The sequence below is a fragment of the Mobula hypostoma genome, chromosome 20, assembly GCF_963921235.1.
Source record: "Mobula hypostoma chromosome 20, sMobHyp1.1, whole genome shotgun sequence".
Classification (NCBI taxonomy): domain Eukaryota; kingdom Metazoa; phylum Chordata; class Chondrichthyes; order Myliobatiformes; family Myliobatidae; genus Mobula; species Mobula hypostoma.
The window spans coordinates 58,307,740-58,321,271 of NC_086116.1; the positions used below are offsets into that span (position 1 = coordinate 58,307,740).

General features: G+C 39.7%; 1 protein-coding gene across 7 annotated transcripts in view; it reads right to left on the minus strand.

The window, feature by feature from the left end:
• Positions 1-11,755, minus strand: part of nrf1 (nuclear respiratory factor 1) — a 91,794-nt gene extending 80,039 nt beyond the window's left edge. For 2 of the 7 annotated variants that reach the window (XM_063073023.1, XM_063073019.1), the window contains exons 1-2: positions 11,664-11,723; positions 2,104-2,210 (exon numbers count right to left, since the gene is read on the minus strand). The gene's annotated coding sequence lies outside the window, so the exon portion shown is untranslated. Of the gene's footprint in view, positions 1-2,103; positions 2,211-11,663 lie in introns of all 7 variants that reach the window. The other 5 variants (XM_063073024.1, XM_063073025.1, XM_063073022.1 and 2 more) reach the window with 4 other exon arrangements.
• Positions 11,756-13,532: the final 1,777 nt, after the last annotated feature.

The window sequence follows — 13,532 nt, forward strand, 5'->3', positions numbered from 1 at the left end:
TGCATGGTCAGTATTAGTAACACCCCCTTTGGCAAGTATCACAGCTTGTAAACCCTTTTTGTAGCCAGGTAAAAGTCTTTCAATTCTTGTTTGGGGGATTTTCGCCCATTCTTCCATGCAAAAGGCTTCTAGTTCTGTGAGATTCTTGGGCCGTCTTGCATGCACTGCTCTTTTGAGGTCTATCCACAGATTTTCGATGATGTTTAGGTTGGGGCACTGTGAGGGGCATGGCAAAACCTTCAGCTTCCGCCTCGAGGTAGTCCATTGTGGATTTTGAAGTGCGTTTAGGATCATTATCCTGTTGTAGAAACCATCCTCTTTTCACCTTCAGCTTTTTTTTTAGAGACAGTGTGATGTCTGCTTCCAGAATTTGCTGGTATTTAATTGAATTCATTCTTCCCTCTACCAGTGAAATGTTCCCCGTGCCACTGGCTGCAACACAAGTCCAAAGCATGATCGATCCACCCCCGTGCTTAACAGTTGGAGAGGTGTTCTTTTCCTGAAATTCTGCACCCTTTTTTCTCCAAACATACCTTTGCTCATTGCAGCCAAAAAGTTCTATTTTAACTTCATCAGTTCACAGGACTTGTTTCCAAAATGCATCAGGCTTGTTTAGATGTTCCTTTGCAAACTTCTAATGCTGAATTTTGTGGTGAGGATGCAGGAAAAGTTTTCTTCTGATGACTCTTCCATGAAGGTCATATTCGTGCAGGTGTCGCTGCACAGTAGAACAGTGCACCATCACTCCAGAGTCTGCTAAATCTTCCTGAAGGTCTTTTGCAGTCAAACAGTGGTTTTAATTTGCCTTTCTAGCAATCCTACAAGCAGTTCTCTCGGAAAGTTTTCTTGGTCTTCCAGACCTCAACTTGACCTCCACCGTTCCTGTTAACTGCCATTTCTTAATTACATTACGAACTGAGGAAACGGCTACCTGAAAACGCTTTGCTATCTTCTTATAGCCTTCTCCTGCTTTGTGGGCATCATTTATTTTAATTTTCAGAGTGCTAGGCTGCTGTTTAGAGGAGCCCATGGCTGCTGATTGTTGGGACAAAGTTTGAGGAGTCAGGGCCTCTATGAAGCTTTGAAATTTGCATCACCTGGCCTTTCCTAACAATAACTGTAAACAAGCCATAGCCCTAACAAGCTAATTAAGGTCTGAGACCTTGGTAGAAGTTATCTGAGAGCTCAAATCTCTTGGGGTGCCCAAACTTTTGTACAGTGCTCCTTTCTTTTTCTTCACTCTAAAATTGTACAAAACCAAAATAATACACTAATCTTGCTTAAAATTTTGAAAAGAATGTTTCATCTTTAACTTTATGACTTTTGGAGATCAGTTCATCTTCTACTTACTTAACTATTCACAGCAATAGAAATTTTGATCGGGGCATCCAAACTTTTTCATGGCACTGTAAATGAACAAGAACCCTGGCCGATGTCCCCTCCCTCTAAATCAGGGCTGTTGGAGTTAAGAGCATTGCTACGGTGAAGCACAGGTTGAGTTTAAAGCACAGACCAAATCTTCGAAGCTTTCCTAATCTGCACATTTTAAAATTCTAAAGGAAGGTTACCAATGCCTGCAACATTAACATCTCTCGATAGATCATCTGTATATTTGTAATATTATCTGTTTTTAGTTATTTCTTAAATGAAGTTGAACACTGATGAAGGATGGGACTCACTTGTTAAAATAACGATGAACATAGTGGACATGTTATGTTGGCACCAGAATGTGTGGCGGCACTTGTAAGCTGCGCCCAACACATCCTTGGGTTGTGTGGGTTGTTAATGCAAATGATACAGTTCACTGTACGTGATAAATTAATCTGAATAATATAATAACCAATTTTTAGTTTTAATTAAAATGTACTTGTTTATCACTTGAATTCATTGAGTTTAGTGCCAGAACAAACCACAACCCATGATGGAAAGCTTAGCTTTTTATCCTGATTGCACTGGTTCAAGGGAAGAATTAATGTGATTATGCAAATTAATTATAGCAGAAATTAGATGTGTAACCTAACATCTAAGTTTTCGAATGCTCCTATAGTGGAAACACCCACCATAGTGATTTATATAGCTTAACTGACAAGGGAAAAGTCATACCAAGATACAACCTGAGCAGAAGAGTTTCAGACAGTGGTCCACCTCTCTTGTTCAGGACTAGTAGATACTTCACAACATCCAAATATTCAACATCAATCAACACGTACCTGGAGTCAGATAGACAGGGTACTGTTATTCCATACTTGAAAGGCCAATGGCAGAAGCTTTGATGCAGTTTGACAACCTGCTATATCAGGCTTGAATGATTATTCCTTACATTAAAGTATAAGGGAGATGTCAGAGGTAAGTATCTTTTGCACAGAGTGCGTAGGACGCCCTTTTAGGGGTGGTAGTGGAGGTAGATACATTAGGGACATTTAAGAAACTCTTAAATAGGCACATGGATGGTAAACACAAAATTCTCTGCAGATTGTGCGTGTTGAGAAAAATGGATGGCTATGTAGGAGTGAAGGGTTAGACTGATCTTAGCGTAGGTTGAAAAGTTGGCACAATATAATGGACTGAAGGGCCTGTACTCTGCAGTAATGCTCTATGTTCTATATTTGCACATTAAAAAAAAACTACCGGTAAATCAAACAAAGTACAAAGGGCATATGGATAGTGTGCATGTAAATATAAACTGTAAGACTACCCCCACTGAGTTTTTTTATTTTGGGTATATGGGCATGGATGATAATCATTGCCCACCTTTAGAAGCCACCAAATGAAAAAATGGTAGACTATTGCAACCCAATTGGTGAAGGGACTCCCAAGTGCTTAGGCTGTTCTAGTGTTCTCACCCTGCACTGTTTCCTTTTCAATGTGGATATCAGGATGGCCTATGACTAATGGCGGAACTTGAAAGTGATGTAAACAAGCACTTGCTGCCTTTAACTTACTCACTGAAAGTGGTGAGTTTGAAGCAATGTTGCAGTGCACCTTGTAGATGGGAAACAGTGCACCATAGTACACCAACAATGTGCATCTCAACCAGGGTTGTGCCAATTCATCTTTGTTATGCAAAATATGTAAGAAATAAAATGGGAAATTACACATATAAGTAAAGTCCTGCTTGGGGAATCGTCAGAGGATAGTGAGTCTGTGGAATTCATCGCCACAGACGGCTGTGGAGGCCAAGTCATACAGTATATTTAAAGCGGAGGTTGATAGGTTCTTGATTAGTCAGGGTGCCAAAAGTTACGGGGAGAAGGCAGGAAAATAATCTGCAGATTATTTTGTGTTTAGGAGAATGGGGTTGAGAGGGATAATAAACCAGCCATGACGGATGGTGGAACAGACTTGAATCACTGAATGGCCTAATTCTGCTTCTATGTCTTATGGTCCAAAATGCAAGGTACTGGTCTGTTGATGTCCCTCAACAGTTGGAAACCACAAGTATTTTGAGTAGTGATCTAGATTATGTATTTCGGAGATCTCTAATAAGGTATGCTATGCATCTGGGAGTCAGATCTAGCATTACACAGCTGGTTAGGTTGGGGTAATTCTAGCTACAACTTATCTAGTACATGGCTCTTCACTAAATGGGACTTTAAATACCCATCCTTTATAAAACAAGCAGGTGTACTTTAATTGGCCAAGAAAGAACTGCATGAATACATCAGCCAATCTTCACAAGGAGTTTTAATTTGCTGCTTAATATCCATGAGAAACCAGTGTCCAATAAAGCATTATTATTCAATCTGCAGAAGTGTTTTTTTTAAAATATTCACCCAAGCTGTTGTTACTTCTAATTTCATTAAAATTCATATCTCCAAATGGTTAAGAATCTGCCTAAAATATTATTAATATCTAACACATTTAAGTTGTGCATAATAGAAGTTATTATTGTGCACCATATGTGTAAACTTTTATCCAAGAGGAAATCTAGCTCACTGCTATGTGATAACATCAGGGAGGAGATTGAATCATACACTCAACATTTTAGGAACAGCTTTTTTCTCTCCTCCATCACATTTCTGAATGGACAATGAACCAATCCACGAACACTACCTCTCCATTTGCTCTCTTTATGCATTTATTTAATTCATTTAAAAAAACACATTTATTATAATTTGTTTTTATGTATTGCACTGTACTGCTGCTGCAAAACAAATTTTAATGACATGTCAGTAATATTAAACCTGATTCTGATCTTTATGTTCTCCACCAATGTCATTGGAAATAGACAATATATATTTGATGTGAACAGAAAGCAAATCTGTCTCAAGACATAAACCTCCGGCAGTCAGTGAATTATCTTCCGAACTGTAGATAAAAGTGGCAGATAACTTATTAACACACAGTGGACCGTTAGGGTGGTGGCGTGGAGATACATCTCTACCAAAGGAGATGTAAGCGCTCTTTCCCTCCACTAGCCAGCAGATCACCCTTCAGCAAGGTGTAGAACCTGCTTAGCACCCCCACCTCTGATCAGGGTCACGTGCAACCATGGCAGCAGGTGGTGATGGTCGTATGAGCAGCTGGTGGATATCAAGTCCTGACACCAGGCAGACAATCTTTAAAGAGTATTGATAATGGCTGGGGTCACCCGTCTTTTAAAGACACTGCCCAGATGACAATGGCAAACCACTTCTGTAGAAAAATATGCCAAGAACAATCATGGTTATGGAAAGACTATGATTGCCCATGTCATACAACACAGCACATGATGATGATGTGGACAGTTAATTGTCCAACCAATTCTTCTACTTACTGTGGTAATGGTTAAGGAAGTGTTCCTTATTTCTCAAGCACTGCATGAAATCTTTACACTATAAAGCGACAGATGGGAAGCCAAATGTCACAACTGAGATACAGCACCCAACAAAGCCACAAAGCATAATACCATCCCAAAAATCTTAAAGAGCTACGTGGCTGACTAGATGAAGTGACTCCAATCTCAACATGTACACCATTCACCCAGGAAAGCATCCTTCCTTCACTCCTCTCCTGGCACGACAGAGTTTAGAGCTAGTTCATTGTTATCAGACTTTCAGATTTAATTCCTTTAAAAAAATTAAACAGAAAATGCTTTAAATACCCGGCAGGTCAGACATCATTTATGGAAAGAGAAAGATATATTTCAGATTGATGATCTGATGAAAGGGCTTCAACTTGAAATGTTCTTCCTCCACTGATGCTGACTGACCTGCTAAGGATTTACAAGCCCCCACACCCCATTTTGGATAGCCAGCACATATAGTACTTTGCTTTTGGAAGAAGAATCCAGATTCTACTAAAACTATGCTATCCACTGTGATGAAAAGGATCTATTCGAATCACAGCACTGACTATTCTGCTTTCCTGTTACATGTAAGTTATAGCTTGATTCAGAAACCACCACCATAGGATTTGAACACATCGCCTGGACTGACCTGTCTGTGCTGCAATGACATAGATGTTCTACATATGCTAAACTGAATTCCTTTCTCCCTGCTGAGAAGGTAAAAAATGTATGTATTTCCTGACTCCTTAAGTAATACCACCAAGAGCAGCTGAATTAGTGGGCCATTTCCACAGGACTTTGCTGTGTATCAGTTGCCAGCTATTCTTGCATGTTTAACACATTAAAATAATTCACCATCTCCAAGCTAATTTAAAGATCCTGAGGCCAATGTGAAAATGCAAATTCTGTAGTTTTAGGAAAGACCAGTTGGCTCATATTTATTAAATGTAAAGAGGGATAACAGTTAGCTTCCAAAAGGAAGTGATGCTCAAACACAAAATAATTCAAACAATTATGCAAATAGTTTGCCAAATGAAAGAAAACACAAATGATGCTCATTGCTTGTTATCCTGTTCCATTGGCTATAAAATCAAGTTTTCCCACCAAACTTGATCAAGTGTTAACTCTTTTGGAATAGTTAACTATCTTAAAGGCAATATGCACGTAATAGTCACTATGCCTTTGTAATGATACTTCACATTAAAGCCGTGGGTCAGTTTGAAGGATGTGTGCAAGATATTAAACATAGCCTTCAGATCTTTACTTCAAGATAAACATCAGAATGAAGATTGTGATGAAAGAAACAGCTTGTCTACATCTTTAGCATATTTTCATGTCTCTGGTATATTCCAATGTTTTAAAACTTGTAAATGTTCAAAGAATTTTTGCCTTGCTTTGGTGAGATCACACCTGGAATATTGAAAGTTGCTTGGTTGCTTTAGCTTGAGGATACAACCATTTCATGATTTATGAAAAGGATTGCTTTTGGAAAATGTTTCATGAAATTTCACATGTTGGAAAGGCTGAGTGAAATGCTTTATGGCATTTCAGTACAGAGATATCCTATGCATGAAGAGTGCCAGAGCTATTCACCATCGTAAAAAAAAAGTTGCATAAATGACATATGCCCCAAAGAACTCACAGTATTGTAGTGAAAATTCATTTATTGAATATTAATAAATTGAGGAATTACTCGGATTAGGAAGGGTTTACTGAACTGATTCTTGAGAAATGGCTATAAACTGCAAGTCTAAAAAGTTATTTTTTTATTAATTGGCTTGGTTGTGTTGATTGACTCTAATTCGCATCAACCTACTGGACCCTCTTAAGATTTGTATATTTTAAAGAGATCACTTCATATTTCATTAACTCCAGAGAATATGGGCATTTAGTACTCATTTGCCTCATTATGCAGTTAAACCCTTTAGTCCAAGAATCAATCCATTCAACTTCTGCTGTTATCTCCTCCTAGGAAACCTTTTCTTTCCTAAGGCAAGAACAAATTTACAAAGTACTTCAAACCTGGTCTCATCAATAGCAATTGCAGCAAAAGTTTCCTATGCTTCAATGCCTTACAATTTACATTAACATAACACTTGCTTTCCTAATTGCTTCATGTGGCTGCAGTCTAACTTGTGAGATTCATGGACACCAAATCACCATGATTGATTTCTGCTCCAGTTTTCTTCTTACAAATCTACATAATTTCCACATTAGACATAAATTGCCATCTTTCTTCTAATCATAGAACCAGACTGCAGCCACTTTCCACCTCAATTCATGTACACAATCTCATCTAGCTTCCTTAGCAAAGTTGGATATGTTACACTTGGACACCTCTAAGTCACTGAATCAGACCACCAAAGTGAAATGAAACACTTTCTCTAGGAAATCTTCCCAAATCATATTCAAATTTTACCAGTTTATTCTTATTGACAATTGATATTCATGAAACAAATTGCAGATCATTATCTCCAACTCTTTGAGTCTTAATACACGTAATAATCAGTTATTTGGTACCTGACTGAATGCTTTCTGCAAAATCCAAATTTATTGCACCTACTCCTATTTCCATTTCTAATCCCCATCTTATCTATATCCCTCGTAATTTTGTGTACTTCTATCATATCTCTCTTCAGCCTTTTTCACTTCAAGTACAAATAACCCAATTTGTCTTCTCATCTCTGAGGCAATATCCTGCTAAATCTACTTTGCATTCTCTTCAGTTGAAACACATCCTTTATGATTGGCAACCAGAACTGCAAAGTGCTCAATGTATGCCAATATTTCATAAAGCTCTAGGATAACCTCCCCTGTTTTCAGTTATCTGTCCCAATAATTACCTTATGAAATTGAAAATGGCCACTAGTTAACTTTAATATTATCCAATCAAACCCATTCGCCTAGCGCTCTTACCCCAATATAGCTTTGCAATTACATCTTTTCAAGAATATATCAACTTCCCTTTTGAAAATTGTAATTCAACCTACCCTTCCATGCAATGTACAGTACAGTACAAAAGTCTTAGGCACATGTATATAGCTGGGGGTGCCCGAGACTTTTGCACAGTCAATATGGAGCAGAGAGTGAGTTTGTAAATCTGGCGGGAACAAAGGATGGGAATGGCGTTGGTGAAGCACCGCGGGAGGGGTGTGGGAGAATTGGCAGAGAAAAAGTGCTGGGGTGAGGCGAGGAGATGCGGGTGCAGACAAACCCAGCCCTGAGACACCAGACAAGGACATTTGCTTCCAAATAATTACTTTATTGATCATTTTAGAATGTCTCTCTGGTGCTTCCCACTCCCTTCCCTTTTCCCAATCATGATCCCCCCCAACCTACCCCCTTCCACCCTCAATCCACAATAGAGATACATATCAGAATCAGGTTTACCACCACTCACATAAAGTCATAAAGTTTTTTTTGCAGCAGTACAGTGGAACACATAAAATTACTACTGTAGTGTGCACAAGTCTTAGGCACTCTCTCTCTCTCTATATATATATATACACACACATTCATACAAACATAAGACTTTTGCACAATACATTATAACATGATAATAATAAATCACTGTAAAATATTCTAATTGCACTGTTGTGTAGTTGTCCAATTACAGAAATAGAAGCATATCTTAACATTTATCCTCTGGTTACTGACTGAACTATCTGTCAAAACTTTCTTCCATATCTGCTCTTTCCAACATACCAATTACATCCAAACAATTTGTGCGTCAAGGAGAAAAAGTTTCATTCACATACAAATAGATAATAATGTTTTCACAAATTACAAACGAAATATGGTGTTTGCTAATGTGTTGAAAAATAAACATTGGCCATTACACGCACAGAATTTTTTATTTCTTTTAATGGTTGTTTGGAAGCTTTTACATTAATTTGAACAAACTGAGCTTATGCCTTCTCAATAATACACCGGTGACACAAGTATTAGCAGGATTTCAATGTGAGCTTGAAACGTTGGCATCTCTAACAAATACTAACACAGCCACCATAAGCTGCATATGGCTAAATGATGAATTATCCATTCTCCTCAGGAGCAACCCCAATCTTCCTGTGGTCCACCATTTTAATTCTCCACACCATGCCAACCTTCTTGCCAATGGCCTCCTGCACTGATAAAACAAGTCTCAATGCAAGCCTAAGGAACCTCATCTTCTGTTTGGGTATTTTGCAGTTTCCCTGACTCAATATTCTTTTACTTCAAGTAACTTGCCTTCTCTACCTGTATCAGAACTGGCAATTTCTGCTGTACATCATCCAAGTGTTACATAGGCTCAGTTGTTCCTCTCCCTATCAGTAAACCAGACCTACTGGACATATCCCTTCATCCTGCAATTAGGAAAGCTTCTTCGTCTATATTATCATTGTCCCCATTAACCCTCAACCGGACAAGCCCTACAATTAATCCTCACCTCAAGCTTATCCCTCTACAGATATCCTGCTATATTATCCAGCTCTTCTGTCAACTTCTTTGTAACTTAAAAATATTATCCCTGTTTCCTAGCTCTGATGAGAACCTGAAATGTTAACTTTCTGTTTCTACAGATGCTGCTGAAAAGGGTCAAGTCAGGCAGTTTTTATTTGTTACTTTTGGGGTTGCCCAAGGATTAACCCCAGGCTCCTTCCCATATATTTCATACAAATCCAAATATTCTACCTAAAGCCTTTGGCTTTCACCCCTGCACCCTTTAAAAGCTTATTTGTGAAGTCACAAGTACCTTTCCTCTTTCTAATTAAACAAAACTGTTCATAACATTGATCTCATTTTACTAAAGATAATTTTTCAAATTCATGTTCCTTTACAAAGTTATTTCCACCTCCATATGTTAATCCCTGCTTTTAACTCCTCTAATGCTGAAATCCTCATCCGCCCCTAGATGTGACTATTCCAAACATACTGTCTAGATTCACTTGTTCTACTCTTCATCAGCTTGAGACCATCCAAAACAAATACTGGCTCAAGTTCTCAACAAATATTGCTCACCCATCATAGGTTAACCTATGATTCATAGTAAAAGCCATCAATTTTAAAACTCTCAATTGTTTTTGGCTTTTAAATCCCTCAACAGGACTATACCCTGGTCAAGGTGAAAAACTAAGCCAGTCTTATCGTTGGATTACCTATAGCAGAAATAGTCAGCTCTGATACAGACAGAGGTGAGTTACCTGAAGTTGGTGAATTCACAACTGAATTCAGGAAGGAAAAATGAGACGAGATTACTCCCAATCTCAGGAATCACCTCTGGTGCTGCATCCTCAAGAACTCTGCTGACTAAACATTTACAGATTTAATCACATGAATACTTGTGGACAAGTGCAAGCGCAAAGGCCCCAGACTCTGAAATTCCTCCCTTAAATATTACCATCTCTTCTCCCCCCTCCCCCGCCAACTTTATTTTCAGGTTATTTAAATTCTACTTCAACAAGGTTATGATCCAGTGCCCTAAAATTATGTTGTTCAAAGGCCAGGCAACTGTTTCTTTTGATAACCACCCTGGGATGTTTCTGCAATATTGAAGTCACAATGTAGATTGTAGATGCAAGCTGCTTAATTATTGACAATAAGTTTATTGAATTACAATTCCTGTGCTTAGCAAAACTTGAAATAGTTACTTCCAAAAGCTTTCAGTATTGTCTTATAAAAACATTATATGCTTTCCATTACAATTTTTAAACTATTCAGTTTATTAGTAGTACCTTTCCATACATGTCTGGTGATCTTACTCTTCCTCAAACAGTACTTAAAGATGAAGGACTATTATAATCTCTTAACTCCCCATTTAAAATAACTCACATTCTTGGTAGGTCCAAAAACAATTTTTTCTATTAGCAATTGACTCCCCCATCTCACTTACTGCTCCTCTCCTAATATTTTTCTAATTATTTTCTGCTTCACTCTTATAAAGTTTGTTTATCACAGAAATTGACTGTGCATGTGACAAGTTAATTTCCAAAATTTAGATGAAGGGCACCACATATGATAAAGATCTCAAGATTCTCTTCTAAGATTCTTCACCTACCTAAATCATTAAGTATCAAACCTGATTTTTAAATCTCAATTCACTTAGGCTTACCCAGTGACCTTTATTTTTAACAAAGTCTCGCCACTTAGTTGGTTTTCAAATATAGGTTAATACGAGTATTTGGATAAAAAAAACGTCATTCTCCCCAACCACCTTACATAAAAGCACAATTTGTTTTACCAAAACTTAAAACTTTTAAAATGAACAATGGCAAGATCTGCAGCTTTACCCCCAATAAACAAACTAGAAGCAAATTCGTTGGAAAGTCGAGGCATTTTTTCTGTTGCTTGGTTATGCAACGCGCGTATCTCAATAATCTTTCAATTCCATGTCAATCTGCACGATGTTATTGATTTTTGACGCACAACAGTTTCGTGATTACTCGGTAAACCTTGAAATACACGACTGTTTAAGAACTCCGCCCTGGGACCCATTTTGAATAGAAATACTTAGCAGTTTTGTAACCATGGGAGTGGATCTTGGAAATCAAGATCATTTTACGAAATATCTACACTGCAGTTTTGATTGTATTCGGGGCCCACGCCACAGGACGAGAAACCTGTTCCTGCTCTAAAGCCCGTTCAATGCTCAGGAGTTTATTCCACCCTGACTCCCCTTTCTTCCTCCTCCCGTAGTCCCGCCAAAATCCAGCCGGGCTAACAGGCAGGCCCAGTGCGGCCTAGGGCCTCTTGGGTTGCCGCTTAAGCTCTTCCCCGCCGTCTAAAAGCCACTTTGGGGGTTCTTTCCCGTCCTTTTATGAAGTAAAACACCCGTTTGTGCGACCGGGCAGCTTTTGCGATGCGATTTGCGACTGCGCCAGGGCCGAAATTTGGAGAATGCGCGGTGCGCACTAACCTCAGAGCGGCTGCGCCGAAGGCCTGGAACTCGGTCTCTGTGTGTCTGCGCTGCCAGATACTGTCCCGCCCCTCCCCCGCTCAGGCCGAACGTTGCGCACGGTGGCGGTGACGTCACCCGCGCCCGGCACGCACGACGTCCTCGCGCACGCCAGGCCCCGCCCAGAGCTCGGGGTGGCGGGAACGCGCTCCTCACCGCGGAGGCTATGGCCGGTGTGGGGCTGTTCTCTCTTCCCGGGGCGCAAGCTGTAAAAATTCCGGCCATTCTACCGGGTCTTAAACATGAAACTCTGCTTATCTTCCCACAGAAACGTTCCAAACATTTTGTCTTTATTGTACACTTTTCAGTCAGTAATATTGTAATCAGATTTTGAAAAATGATTAACAACAATTTCACACTTCATTGTCCACACCAAATGTCGGGTCACCGCTCCTGGAATTTCTGACTGACATAGTAAGTGGTATTCTCATTAACTACAGAACGCTACAGAGTAGTTAGTGAAGCACATCCCAGGGCTTACTGCCTCACAGTTGAGTTGTGTGGCCCCACAGCAGTTTTAGTTTTCAGGAGCAGGTAGAATCCATGCTGCTTCAGGGCTTCATGCTCAGACACTATATTCAGTTGCAAATGAGAAAATCTGCTGGACATCCAAGCAACACACACAAAATTATGGAGGAACTCCGAAGGGCAGGCAGCATCTATGTACAGTTGACATTCCTGCCGAAGGGTCTCAGCCCGAACCATCGACTGTACTTTACTTCCGTAGATGCTGCCGGGCCTGCTGAGTTCCTCTAGCGTTTGTGTGTGTTGCCATATTCAGTTTGCTGATGACACCACTGTTGCGGGTCGATTCAGAGGTGGTGATGAATCAGCATAGAGGGAGATTGAAAACTTGTCTGAGTGGTGTAATAACAACAACCTCACACTCAGTGTCAATAAGACCAAGGAACTGATTGTAGAGTTCAGGAGAGGGAAACCAGAGGTCCATGAGCCAGTACTCATCAGAGAACCAGAGGCAGAGAGGATCAGTCACTTTAAATTTCTGGGTCTCAGTATCTCAGAAGACCTGTCCTGGATCCAGCATATGTAATTGCAAAGAAAGCAAAACGGCGTTTCTACTTCCTTAGGAGTCTGCGGAGGTTTGGGATATCATCAGAAACCTTAACAAACTTCTGTAAATGTCTGGTGGAAAGTGTTTTCACTGGCTGCATTACGGCCCGGTATGGGAACACCAATGCCTTTGAGCGAAAGCTCCTACAAGAAGTAATGGACTCGGCCCTGTACTTCATGGGTAAAGCCTTCCCAACCACTGAGCACATCTACATGAAATGCTGTTGTAGAAAAGCACATCCATCATCAAAGATCCTCACCACCCAGGCCATGCTCTTCTCTTGCCATCAGGTAGAAGGTACAGCAGTCTCAGGACTCACAGCACCAAGTTCAAGAACAGTAACTACCCCTCAAGTCAGGCTCTTGAAGAAAAGGATAACAACACTCATCAATTGAGATGTTCCCACAACCAATGATCTCACTTTAAGGATCCTTATCTTGTTTACTTCATGCTCTTGTTATTTATTGCTACTTATTTATATTTGCAATTGCACAGTTGGTTGCCTTTCATGTTCCTGCTCTTTCATTGATCCTGTTTGCAGTTACTGTTCTATAGATTTGCTGAGTATGCCTGTAGGAAAAAGAATCTCAGGGTTGTATGTGGTGACATGTATGCACTCTGATAATAAATTTTACTTTGAACTTTGAAAAGGCTGTGCACGAGTCTGTATCCACAGTTCCTACCTAAAATTTTGAGAGTTTCTCAGCTGCTAATGAATAAGTGCATAGACAGAAAATGTTGGGGGAAAAAAAGAATGT